The following is a 14404-nucleotide window of genomic DNA, read 5'->3' on the forward strand; positions in this document are numbered from 1 at the left end:
TGGGCTTGGTTGCGTCAGGAGCCACATATGATACAGTAGGTCTGCACAAATACATATCATGTTCTTTATTTTAATGTTGGACAACCCATTTATACAAGACTACGGGTGGTTTGAAACACAAGATTTTTAGTAGAAGCTGGTATCTTTTTTGGCAGTTTTTCTGACATCTGCAGCCAAATGTTAGCATAGAGCCGGGTCGGTAGTGTTTTTTTATGCTTCAGGTGTGATGTTTTTTCTGTAAGTATTTTCCCACAATCTTCCTTATAAAATTGTAAAGAATAAATGAAAAAATGTATCAATAACAAAAACCTTCAAAAAACACAAGGAGTTTTTTTTACAAGCGAGAAAAAAAGTCTATTAAAGAAACTTATTATCCATCTATAGATAATTCGTTGGGATTTGCATATTACAGTGCTCATGCCAGGCCTAATTATACTAGATGTCCTCTAAAGAAACCCACTGGTTTCAAGACAAAATTCTATAAGGGGCAGGGGGTATACCCTGCAGTTGTTTTTCACTGTTGTCCCTCCAATTCGCTGATTCTAGGTGCTGTATTCGACCATCCAAGAGGGCTGACGCAATTCTCACACTACCTATTCCCAAAAGTGCACTGGTAGTGTTAGACTATCAGTACACTATATCTGCTTGCTGATTGGCCAGAGCTGCTCATGTGATCAGCACTGGCCAATCAAAGAGCAGTGGACAATATGCATCCTGGATGGCCGAAAACAGGACCTGAAACCAGTGGATTGGAGGAGGGAAAGAGAAGAATGAGTACAAGTAATAAACATCCCTCCTGTTCCAGGACAGAATTTTGTTTCGAAACCAGTGGGTCGCTTTAATTGACTATGATTTTAGAATGTAGGAGGAAGATGGAATAAAGAGAAATCCCACATAAACTTACAGAAAACATATAAACTGTCAGAGCATGATGGAAGCTGTAGTTTCATTACTGCTAGAGAACCTCAGGTTGAAGGTCAGTGCTTAGGAGCAGGGGTCCCCAACCACCGGTCCGCGGACCGGGACCGGGCCGTTAGGGTTTCTTTGCTGGTCCGTGGCGCCGCAGACCAGCACAGTACTGTTGTACCTTGATGTCACGTCACTGAAAGCTAGGGGCTGAGCAAACTTTGGAGTGAATGCCCCCTAGCTTCCGATTAGCTAGTACTGTGGCAGGGAGGACACGCTCCATCGTGTGCTGCTGTCTGCTACCGGTGGCAGGGGTGGGGGCTCACCAGCATAGCAGTGACACGCGGGAGCGGAGAGCATAGCGGGGACCTCAGGAACCACGCCGTCAGAACTGACGGGGTCCCTAAAGTTCTTGCAGTGCTGTGGGAACATGGCCACACGGACAGTGCTTCGGATCTGGTGAGAGCATATCTGAGGGTGCCAGGGAGTGTAGCAGGGCAGTAGAGTGGTCCCAGCAGCACCCCCCGGTCTACAGCCCTGTTTGGTGTATAGCGCTACATAACCCTGCCCCCATATGACCAAAGCCCCACCCATGCCCCACCCACACCCCGTGTTTTCCATGTGGCACACAGCGGTACCGCCACATGAGTCAAATGTATTAAGAGACTTGTGCCTCTGAATATATTTGTCGCAGAAACACTGGCACACACTTTACTTAGACCAGCTTATGAAATGCCAGTCTAATTAAATGTGCCCCCATGTCCCTATGTAATTGGACAGCCCTGACTGGTACAACTCCCCCCATCTACTTTAGACGAGCGGGTATTTTCACATATTTTCTTTGACAAATAACTTTTTTTTATTTCATCAAAGTAAAACATTAGTAAGTTGATGTATTATGCAAATGCAGTTTAGTGTTTCCTGCCATTAATCTGCTGCTAAATAGGAAAAACGGTTTGCTAAGAGTGCTTCTTAATATGGCAGGCTCAACAACTTTGCAGTGCAATGCAAATCATCAGGAAGTGATAATTATTTGACAATTGCCCTGGAATATATTTTGTTTTGGTAGCAACTCGCTTTTTTAAAAAAGTGAAATGACTTTTACATTAGATGGAAGAACCGATAATATTGCATTACTCCGGTTTGATGTGGGCAGCGCTGGCTCTGTTTTTCACTTACATGGCTGTTCACCAGTTATTATTACATTAGCCGGCTTTATGTAACCACACGGCCGTTCTTTCCACTTACCAATTCCAAAGTATCTTTTTTGCATTTTGTTGTTCCTCTGTTATTCCTCCCAGAAATATATGTACAAATGAACAGCTGTGTGTTACCATTTCCCTTGTCAGTTTGGCACTCCCACCTTGACTGACAATTGAAAGGTAACCCCCAGTTGTCAATTTATTCATGCATTTTTAATTGTAAAGGAAGAACCACGGATATAGGATTTTATTGAAGACTAAATATTTTCAGGTTGGATTGACTTCTTCTTTACATACATTAATTAGCGTGACCAATCATATCATAACTCTGCTTATGAACCATACAAGCTCCAACATCAAGGACAAAGAGGTTATCCATGACTAAAAAAATCTGCTGGGTGGAAAATAGTCCATGCTTAGTTCAGCTGAGTGATTATTAGTTTTCAATGGTCAGAGAAGAGTAAGCTACTTTAAAAAACAGAAAAAGGTCGGCCCACCCAATTTTGCAAAGGTTGCTCTCAACCTGAAAGTTGCTTGAAGGAGTGCAGAGGGAAGCCCCAATGGATCCTTGGAGATATGTATAGTGATCCAGAAGTAGAAAAAAATCCCAGCACTTCCTTAAAACTTTATTATTAATTAAAGATGAGCGAGCACCTAAATGCTCGGGTCCACATTTTTCGAGTCGAGCTTTTCGTAGAATTCAAGAGCTCTACTCGAGTAACAAACCCCATTGACTACAATGGGAGACTCGAGCATTTTTGTATGTGGGACGCCGGGTGCCGAGCTTTCTTTTTTTTTTTTTTTCTAGGTTCGTCTCTCTCTCTCCCCTGCCTGCCAGACAAAAAAATTTGCCATTGACGCGTGCTGCGTCACGGCGGGGAGGGGCCAAAACAGGCACGTCACAGCGGGGAGGAGCCAAAAACTGGGGCGGGATCGAACACTGCTTGATGCTCGTTCGAGTAACGAGCACCATCGAGTACGCTAATACTCGAACGACCATCAAGCTCTGCAGAGTATGTTCGCTCAACTCTATTATTAATCCATAAAAAAAAAAAAGGCAGCAACTGCGCTGTTGTAATTTTTTATGGATTAATAGTAAAATTGAACTTTTTAATGAAGTGCCGGGATTTTTTTCTATTTCAAGAGTAAGCTACTACTATAGACCTTTAACTGCAACTTTTCTTCAGGAAGAGCAGTGGAAGAGTCAGTAGTCTCCGATATACATACGATAGTTGTTGAGACCAGCCGAAATCCAGCTATTGTCTAATGTGTATAGGGGTCTTTATAGAGATTGGCTAAAATAGTCAAAACTTATCAACTCCTTAAAAACCTTTGGACTGGTGATACATTATGTACGTGTTGATATGATGTCCTTTATCCTCATACACAATAAAATTAAATACTTGAAGAGCAAGAAGATAGACAACTTTTTGCCTTCCAATCTTTATTTTGTAAAGCCAACTATAAGTATACTTATTATACTACACTAGTTAACGATGGAATTCCCCTAGGCATATGTTTAGTCTGGTAATAATGTTGAGTCGCTTGTCATTTCTTGCTGATTTCTTGCTGGCATGTATTTTCCAATATGTTTTATCCCAAAAAGTTAACATAGTCATTTGGGTTGTTGCTAGACATATGGTGTCAAAGGTTTTTTGTTTTACATCATTTGTGTTAAGCTGGTTTTTCACATAATTAAAAATAAATATGCTGGAGATATTCTTCACGCTTCTTGTCATTGCAAAACGCAGAGTCTGCTGAGTATTCGCGCATAGGCCATATGTAACCTAGTTATCTTGTCATCTAAATTCCCATCAACAGAATAAGGTATCCAGATGTAAAAGTTGACTGTAAAAAAAATCATCATCTATATAAGTTAGCTTCATTTCATATTACTCAAATTTTAAAATTTTTGTATAGAATTAGACAAACATGGCTGCTTTGTGTAGTCATGCTAAGGTTACTTCGACCAACCATTGGTTCTACCATTTATATGGTTGGAGTAATTATCATTCTATGCTATAAATAATGTTCCCATTTGTTTGGTTTTTTTTAATTACCATGTCTCTATATACTGTTTATATGTATATAAAGACATATTAAAATTTTTAAAAAATATGGCTACTTTGTCCTTCAAGGGGTATTCTGGGCATTTACTATTGATGAGCTATGCTCAATATAGGCATCGATAATTGATTGGCAGGAATATGGTGGTCCGCCACTTGGGATCCCCACCAATCAGATGATCCTCTGGTCAGTGTAGCGGAGCTAGACATCCGCATTGGTGGTTTAGAGCTGGAAGTGTAATATACGGCTTCAGTCCCATTGAATTTAATGGGATCAATGCCTGCTATTACACTACCAACTTCTCATTGTGGTTGGTTGATTTCAATGGGTGCGAAGTATTCAATTACACCTCCGTCTCTGACCATCGATGCGGACATCCAGCGCTGCTGCTGGAGGATTGGCTGGGATCCCAAGCAGCGGACCGGACCCCCCCACTAATTAACTATTCATCCCTATCTTGAGGATAGGTCATAGTATTAAATACTCAGAATACCATTTTAAGTTGTATCCTGTATATTGCAGCTAAGCTCCATTCAAGTTAATTAGGCTGAGCTGCAATGCCAGATATGCCATTGACAAGAGCACATTGTTTCTAAAGAAAGCAACCATATAATCCTAATGTCATACAATCGGGAAGAAAGTTTTGCACTTTTCTGACAGTTTTAATTAATGCAGATGTGACAAAGCTGGGAAAGGAATAGCCGGGTACGAAGTGGTTTGGTGCTTAGAAGAGCTAGGGAAAGAGTGGTCTGGCAAATAGGAGGGCTAGTGAAGGAAAAGGAAAGACCTAGCATGGGTCCTTTCCCATTTCGTCTGTAGTCTACCTATATCATATGCCCTGGGAAAGCTCCTGGGGCATACAGTACATGAATCTACAGCCTTCCATTCAGCAGTTGGAGACCAGTATTTCCACCGTTTGGATAGTATTAATTTTTAGGGTTGCTGTTTTTTTACCGCATGTAATAAATAGCACAGTAGACTGAGCTGTTCCATGCAGAGGCATCCAATAAACTATGCGGTTCCATAAGAATTTACCCTGTGATTGACATGAACATTGTTGATCTGCTCAATAAAATCACTTTCTTATAACTTCTTTAAAATCCTTCTGTACTTGTTTTGAACATCTCCTACTCTTCATGTCATAGTGGTATCTTCAGTTCTGTAAGGTTACCTTTGTTGGTCCTTACAACATTCCTTAAAGTGATTGCTTGCACAGTATACTGAATACCAACAATTGTAATCTTCATGTGAGTCTTTACAAATTGTTCAAATTACATTAATCTTTACAAATTGTTGACACTGATTACACATAAGCTTCAGAAAGTCAAAAACAACTTGAGTCAAATCTGACATAATGAATAGCTCCGTGTGTAGATGCCATTATATCTCGGATAAGCTCCGTAGATACAGCAGTTACTGAAGATCTTAACACTTTCATGTAAGAGTTCAGATCTTTTTGAAGTCTATACATTTTAGACGCAGTATCTTGCTTGAAGCCTGCATATACATACATGCTCAGTTTTTATGAGCATGGATGTATTGTGAATGTAGGGAGGGGAGGGCAGCGGCTTATCTTCCAAGATCAAAAGGATCATTTAATTGAAATCCAACAGCCTATCCTTATTTCCCCTTACATCAACCACTCATTAGATGATCATCAGGTCCCACCACAATTAGCCCAATGAACCAACCTAGATCTGATATTCCACTACCCTAATATAATAAAACGATACAACATTGAGTGAAGTGAAAACTCCTAAACTTGCATTAAAATTGGTCTTCTTGTGGGGCGATCCTCTTAAAGGATTAGTAGTTAATGTATGTGATGGGACTGAAAAGCTGTCACAAACATCAAAATCTGGTCCAAACAAAGAGCTGATCTCACAGAGGTGGTTCTTTGGAGCGCTTCCACTAGATTTGCCTTAGGGCCTGTTCACATCAACGTTGCAGGTTCTGTTTTGGGCATTCATCACTGATTTTCATTAAAATACAGAAAAAAATATTGCTGCATGCAGAGCTATTTCTGCTTGTAAAATAAGCCAAACGGACCCCATTAAAGTCAACGGATTCTATTTGGCGCCATTCAATTCTGTCATAGGATAGATCAGATTCTATTTTCCTACTCCTATGATGGAGCAGGGAAACAGAATCCATAGCACAAATGTGAACAAGCTCTCATTCTGTCTTCTTTGGATTGTGTAACACTTCTATACATGATTGATAGCATACCATAACCACTATCTTACCTTAAGTAATTGTACATCTGAGCAAGAATCAAAAGTAGTATTTATTTCCATATGTTAATACTTAATGGGGTTTTCCATGGAAATACTATTGAAGACCTATCATCAGGATAGGTCATCAATAGTTGTTCAGTTAGGGTCCGTCACTCGGGACCCCGACTGATCAGCCGAGCGGGTGCATGCTGTCAGTGCCACAAATACATAGAGGTCGGAACAGAAGCCTCCATGACAACCTCTGTGTAGTGGCCGGCGCTTGTAAATGCAGGCATGGCTCCCATTGATTTCAGTGCTAGCTGTGCCTGCAGTTACAAGCGCCGGCCACTATACGGAGGTCGGTGCGCATGCCAAATATGACCTCTGTGTATTTGGAGCAGAAGTCTCCACTCCGACCTACCATGTAGTGGCCTATGCTTGTAACTGTAGGCATGGCTCTCATTGAAATCAATGGGAGCCGTGCCTGCAGTTACATGTGAAAGCCACTATACAGAGGCTGTCGCGGAGACTTCCGCTCCAACCTATGTGTATTTGCGGTACAGTCACCACGCGCCCGCTCAGCTACATGGTCGGGGTCTTGAGGAACAGACCTCAGGCTGGGTAACTATTGATGACCTATCGTGATGATAGGTCATCAATAGTATTTCCCTGGAAAACCCCTTTAATGGGGCTCCTTTGGCCCTAGTGATATTGGAAACTCTCTGTAGCATACTTTCTACTAACATCTGGTGCACTTCAGCTAGTATTTCCCTCTATTCATCCTGCTGTTCATATTTGCTTTCCCGATGTTCAAGTTCATCCTAGATGTTCAGTAGGGTTCAGGTCGGGATTCTGGGCAGGCAAGTCCAGTTGTGACAGAACATCTAGATTCTCAGACCAACGTAAAATAGTGTTATATTTGTGAGAAGGAAGTATTTTTGACCATTCCCAGAGTATTACCACATTGTTGGCAGCACATTATTGTCTAGAATCTCAGGGTACACCTCTGTGCTCATGATTCTTGCCACTACAGCCAACAAACAGAGACCATACTGCGTAAAACATCCCTTGACCATAAAGGAACCTCTGTCAAACTTAAAGAGTTATTCTGGTTACTCAAAGTTGTAAAGGCCTGGACATGTTATAGTCACTGATTAACTCAGAAGGATTGATGATCCAGGGATCACTCTGATTGTCAAACTTGGAGTCAGGAAGGATTTTTTTCCCCTTAAGTGGGGAAAATAGGCTTCTACCTCACAGTTTTTTTTGCCTTCTGGATCAACATTGGGGGGCTAATAGGCTGAACTGGATGGACCCAAGTCCTTTTTCAGCCTAAAATACTGTTACTATGTAAATTATATCCGACACTTTCAAGGGTCTGCATTAGAGATGAGCGAACGTGCTCGGCCACGCCCCTTTTTCGCCCGAATACCGCGATTTTCGAGTACTTCCGTACTCGGGCAAAAAAATTCGGGGGTCGCCGTGGCGGTGCGAGGGGTTGCAGCGGGGAGTGGGGGGGAGAGGAAGAGAGAGAGGGCTCCCCCCTGTTCCCCGCTGCTACCCCCCACGCCGCCACGCCTCCCCCCGCCCCCCGGCGCACCCGAGTACTTTTCACCCGAGTAGTGAAGTACTCGAAAATCGCGGTGCTCGATTGCGAAATCGCCCTTACCGAGTACGTTCGCTCATCTCTAGTCTGCATCTTATGTAGCATGGTTTAGGACATGTGACTTGCCTATACGACTCTACCTATTCTATTGATCGAGGTGTCCAAATACTATAGTATGCATAGACTTTTACCACTGTTTGACAGTGTACTTTTAAGTTTTCTAGCATAAGTAGTTTTTGGATCTGTTCCATTGTCTCTAAATTTAACACATAGAAAGTTAAGGCCTTTTTACACACAACAATTATCGCTTAAAATTCGCTTAAAAGCCATCTTTTGAGCGATAATTGTTGGGTGTAAATATGCGCATCTTTTACTTTTATGCCGAACGATGGTTTTAAGTTCAGCATAAAATCCATCATTCGGCAGAAGAGCTGATGAGACGGACTGCAGGCTGTGTTCTGCCCAGAAATCGCTGATTACATTGTCTCAGCTGTCAGCCCCATGGCAGAATAAAGGGAATGTAATCAGAGAACAGCGGGTGGTCTGTTCTCTGAATACAGCTCCCGCTGTCTTACAGACTACTAATTGGTACTAATAGGCATTAGTGCCAAGTAGTAGTTTAAGCCATCTTTTGAGCGATCATCTTTGTATGTAAAAGGACCTTTAAGCTCATACCTTCTATTGCATGCATGGAATAATTACTAAAGGAACAAATTACACAATGAACAATCAAATTTCAATACATTAATTTGGTCTTCTCACCAATAGATGAGGTAGTAATCTACAGTGATGACTCTTTTATGTGTAGATGACCAGTCCATCCTAAACATCATCATTACAGTTTCGGAAAACCACCTTAAGAAATGTGAAGCAGTGGAGAAAAATGAGTTAAAGTTAAAAATCCTTTGGTTTGTTGAAGCAGTGGGATCCGTTTTAGATGGTTTCACATATCATGTGTTCTGTACGCCCCATGTTCTTTTTGAGTGGCAGGTTGTCTATCAGTATGTACCGCATCAATGTACTACAATCTGGCAAAGTTTCCTTCATCATGAAGTGTAGTCACCCAGCTGAGTAATACGTGCTGCACTTTAGCTTTATTCCTTCAGTTGAGCAGCAGGTCATTTGGAAAAGTTGATGCTGCCTTAAAATTATTTCACAGATAAAGGTCAATAAAAAGTGGTCAAAAGAGCAGTTACACTTAAACTAAAATCTGAAATGTCCGACCTGTTATCAAGCGTGAGGATTTTGTATCTACTCATTAACACAAATCTAGAAACTACTGTATAATTTTTATTACAGATGAGTATGCAGTGGAATTTCTAGGCAGTATTGCAACATTATATGAATAAAGAAATCTATAGAAATGTAATTAACTCATCTAAAGAATGAGCTCCTCTCTCTCTCTGTATATATGTAGCTTTTATAAGCAAACTTGGTAATTGTTGAAACTATATATAGCCCATTCCTGTTTGCAAGGTCCTTAAAGGGAACCTGTCATCACGTTTTACCCAAGTAAAGCAAGCACAGTGCTACAATTATGGCCTATATCTCTTAGAATCATAGAATGGTAGAGTTGGAAGGGACCTTCAGGGTCTTCGGGTCCAGCCCCCTGCTCAATGCAGGATTACTAAATCATCCCAGACAGATATTTGTCCAGCCTATGTTTGAACACTTCCATTGTAGGAGAACTCACCACCTCCCGTGGTAACCTGTTCCACTCATTGATCACCCTCACTGTTAGTTTTTTCTAATATCTAATTTGTGTCTCCTCCCTTTCAGTTTCATCCCATTGCTTCTAGTCTTTCCTTGAGCAAATGAGAATAGGGCTGATCCCTCTGCACTGTGACAGCCCTTCAGATATTCGTAGACAGCTATTAAGTCTCCTCTCAGCCTTCTTTTTTGCAAGCTAAACATTTCCAGATCCTTTAACGGTTCCTCATAGGACATGATTTGCAGACCGCTCACCATCTTGGTAGCTCTTCTCTGAACTTGCTCCAGTTTGTCTATGTCTTTTTTAAATTGGGGTGCCCAGAAATGGACACCGAATTCGAGTTGAGGTCTGATTTAGGAAGAGGAGAGGGGGATAATTACCTCACATGATCTAGACTCAGTGCTTCTCTTTTATACATCCCATATTTGTACATTTTGGTCAATCCCATATTTGGTCATTTTTTCAATAAGGATGGTATGGGATACTTTGTTAAAAGCTTTACTTAAGTCAAGATATACTATAACTACTGCATTTACCAGATCAACTCAGTCAGTGGCTCTGTCATAGAAGGAAATTAGATTAGTCTGGCATGACTTGTTTGTTACAAACCTATGCTGGCTCTGGTTAATTAACTCATTCTCATCCGAGTACTTGCATACATGCTGTTTAATAATTTGTTCACAGATCTTTCCCAGTATAGAAGTCAGGCTCACAGGCTTGTAGTTTTCTGGGTCCACCATATTCCCCTTTTTGAAGATAGGGACAGCATTTGCTATTTCTTTCTCAAACTTATTTTTTCATGTCTCTTTCTAAAAGTATACCTGAGGAATCATAATTTAAAAGTTTTCTGCGCTGCACGTAAACTATTCAGAACAGCCCAGTGGGTGGGCCGTCTATGCTGGCTACAGGTTTTCCTAACAACTCCGCCCCTCACTTTCCCTATGACGTCTATGATGTCCCCATCATACACAAATCATTAAAGATCCACACATTAAAGATCAATAAAATAAAGTAAAAAAGTACCCTCTCAAAACTGCTCAATCAAATATCAGTACACTGAATTAATTAAGTAAATAAATAAATAAAAACAACATTAAAAAATACTGGTATTACACGACAAAGGCCACTTACCATGGGGCCCAAGCAGTGGCTATATATGCCTAGATAGTAAATTGTACAGATAACCTACAAAATCCACTGAGTGCTGCAACGTCTCAGTTATGCCATGATTTAGCTGAGCTGACTGGCTCATGCGCAGATGTTCACAGTAAACCTGCCCACAAAAGGGACAGATGGTCTGTACGTGTGATGGTCAGTCTGCAAAAAAAACATTGTGAATAAATACATAGACCTACAATAGCTCCATATTACGGTCACCAAAACACCAAGCTAACACATGCTCACCGGAAAGGGTGATTTTCAAGACATTTCCAAGTAATTTTCATTACAGCTCTATGAAGGCGAAGGTAGTTACTACGTCTTGAAATCACGCAGAAAGAGATTTTCAAGCCACTCAATGCTTTTGTAAAGATAGCAATATTACAGCCATTTTTCTGTGTAGTGAGAAAGAATCTAGGTGTAGCCCTAACTTAAGAAAAAAGTTTGGAAAAAGTTTTGGAGGACACGTCTATTTTTGGTGACTGTCATGATTGCATTCTGAATGGGGAGCCCTGCATTGTCTGTGATATAGGTGTTGCTGTCATTGTATTCTTACCCATGATGACTGAAAAAAGATCACAGAAGTCTTAGACTATTACCTGTATTATCCTTAGGGCTTAATCACATAAACGCATTTGCACTGTGTATTACACGTGCAAAATTTGCGCACACAATACACAATGAATAGAACCAATGGATTCCAATAGGTTCGTTCTCATGAGAGTAATTTGCATGCGCAATTTTTTCGCAAATAAACCATAGTATGTTCTATTTCATGCATATCCTGCACAAAAATAGCACGTATTAAACTAAACTTAATTGCCCATTAAAATCAATGGGAGCATTCTTGTGTGATTTTGGCGTATGCCAAGCATTGGGCATTCATGCGAAAAATACAGTAAAATACACACATGAGTGTAAAAACACAACACCCAGTGCAGAATTACAACCATTATGGAAGAATAAAGAGTAACTTTTTAATACATATTATGCGGCTGGAAACATGTATTTTTGCTGGATGTGATGCAGGTCTTGATCCTGACTGGTTCTGGCTTTTGCATTTCCCTCCTCGCCTAATTAAGGTTCTTAGAGCACCAGAGAATAAGTTTTTGCCTCCATTTGCTGCTGTGTATTTACTCTTTTACAGTGCACAATTACAAAGCGCAATTGGACATTTACGCCTATGGGAAGCCAGCCTTAGTGGTCAGTGTGAAAACTGCAGGATTTCAGGATTTGTTTGTAATATACTGTAGACAGTGACATGGAAAACTTTTTTAAAAATCACCAAGAACTCTTAAAAAATATCTTTAGCATAAAAACTTGGTGTCTGCCATCTGTATAGGTTGCAGCTAGGACATATATATATATAAGTCCTCCAATTTAGCGTCAAATTCAACTGTATAGCGCTCTGCCAAGAAAGAGATTGTGTCGGCACGTTGATAGTTCAGCCCTAATGAAGTGACCCAAAGTTATAATGATCGGCTCTTGTCAGCGAAAGTGAAAAACATGTTCGTCAAAGCGAGCCGAACTACCCACTAATAACAAGGGATACTGAAAAATAAATATAGGGACAAATGTTCCCACTTATGCCAACGATGATCAGTTAATCTGAGTGCACATATTTGGTATTGTTATACACAGGGATGTGAGAAGTTTTTTTTGTAATCTGTTTTTTTTTCAAATGCATTACACTGAATTAGAAATAAAAAAAAATGAAAAAAAATTGTGTTATACTATTTTTGCCCATTTTTCTCTATTCGAAACGTAAAATGAAAAGGTACTGGCATGTCCTGGTACCATAAGAAAGCCCAATCCATGCCACAAAAATTATTAAAAAATTAGGCATCAAATAAAAAATATTAACCTTTAGAATGTATTATTTAAAAAATGTAAAATGTTAATGCGGATATTCAGGCATCCAAGGCCTTGGTCTCGAAGGGCTTAAAGAACCAGTCATTGTGTGAGAACATTCACTTTGAGAACTCAGCCTCTGTCTTTCGTGCTGCCACTGAGCGATGGTGATAAGGTTAAACATACAGCAGACTTTTAGCTTCCAGAAACAGAAGAGTGAAAGGAATAATCAATATCTATCCCTTCTGGGCTCCGGCTGCTGCTCAACACCCAATGATTCATTGTGTTTTCACCTTCTGGGGACTCGTCCTGTCAATAGCACACCCTTTTGGTTTGTTGATTGAGCTCATGTGCTCTCCATGGTTCAAATTCATCTGTTTGTGCCAATCTTCGAAAAATTATATACAGCTTCACAATATTCGAGTTCAGTATTTACAGATGTGCTACGAATGCTATCATAAATTAGCATTTCATCGTAGAAGAACCACGTTGCCACCATCAGCTTCGAATATGTTAATCAAGGACAATGAGAATGATAGAAATGATGGGGGTCTGTAATTTCCATATCCCAGCACATCTTCCTAGGCATTCATATTAAAACTGTAAAGAATAACACGGCTAGTTTGATTGTAGGAAAAGTAGAACTATTCTGTGACTTGCAGGTGTTTCTACATTTGGAGATGTGAAAGTTCCCCATAATTTATGTATGAAAGTGTCACTGTCGTCGGTTACACCAGGTGCTGCTTAATTCAGAAAGAACATAACTTTATCCAACTTGCAAGAATACATCTAGATTTTGTCTCTTTTCTTTAAAGGGGAAGTTTACTTTCAGTGAAACATTTAAAAGGTAATGGTGGTGGGATCCATGAGCTGGGACTTCATGATGAAGCACAAGCATCAGTGGGATACTTGATTATTCCCATGATGGTAAGTGATGGCATATTGCTAGGATATGCCATCATTAACTGATCTTGGGGATCCAAGTGGTGCATCCTCGACTTTCCTCAGATTGAAGAAGTCGTAGTGTTGGTTGAGCACTGCTGCTCCTTCATAGTATTTTGTTGCATGGTGATGGCCACCTGCTGTTAGCAAGAAGAAAAAGAATAGAGATGGGCAGAACACCCATAACAAGGAATGGCAGACCAATGTGCTGTTTTTAAAAGGTGCTTTGAGAATGATGTAGAGTAAGTGCTGCTGCCTAGTACGCTGGTCAACCAAAAACCATTTTACCATTGAATGCTGATGTGAGTGGGGGTGTAAAGAAGCTAAGGCTGTGGTGTAACTCATTGGCAAGTGCTATCTTGGAAGGAGAATGAAGCCAATGGTGTTGTTAAAAATACGCTTTATTTAGACTGGTAGCCAGTAGCTAAATATTGGCAGCTGTGAGTAGTATATTGCTGGCCACCAATGGTCATGGCTGCTCTTGCATGTTTGCATATTGAACTATAAGGAATTAACACATAGTCAAATGTCTATCCAGCTGTCTGGCGAAGAGGTCTGGGAACGTCGAAACATGTTACTTGCTCGTTCTAAAAAAGGCATACCTTTAATGAAGATCATTCTCCTCTAAGTCAGCCGTTGCCAACAGCTTGCGCCAGAGCCTCAGCTTCCTTACAGCACCACTCACATCATGTGCTGTTTAGGGAACTACAGCACAGCCCTATTCACTTTTATGTCCTAAGGATAT

The 14404-nt window shown here is 40.6% G+C and overlaps 1 protein-coding gene across 1 annotated transcript in view; it reads left to right on the plus strand.

Moving 5' to 3' along the window:
• The window catches only part of XYLT1 (xylosyltransferase 1), a 278816-nt gene that overhangs the window by 163712 nt on the left and 100700 nt on the right, over positions 1–14404 (plus strand). The window lies entirely within an intron of this gene.

The sequence above is a fragment of the Eleutherodactylus coqui genome, chromosome 8 (assembly GCF_035609145.1).
Source record: "Eleutherodactylus coqui strain aEleCoq1 chromosome 8, aEleCoq1.hap1, whole genome shotgun sequence".
NCBI lineage: Eukaryota > Metazoa > Chordata > Amphibia > Anura > Eleutherodactylidae > Eleutherodactylus > Eleutherodactylus coqui.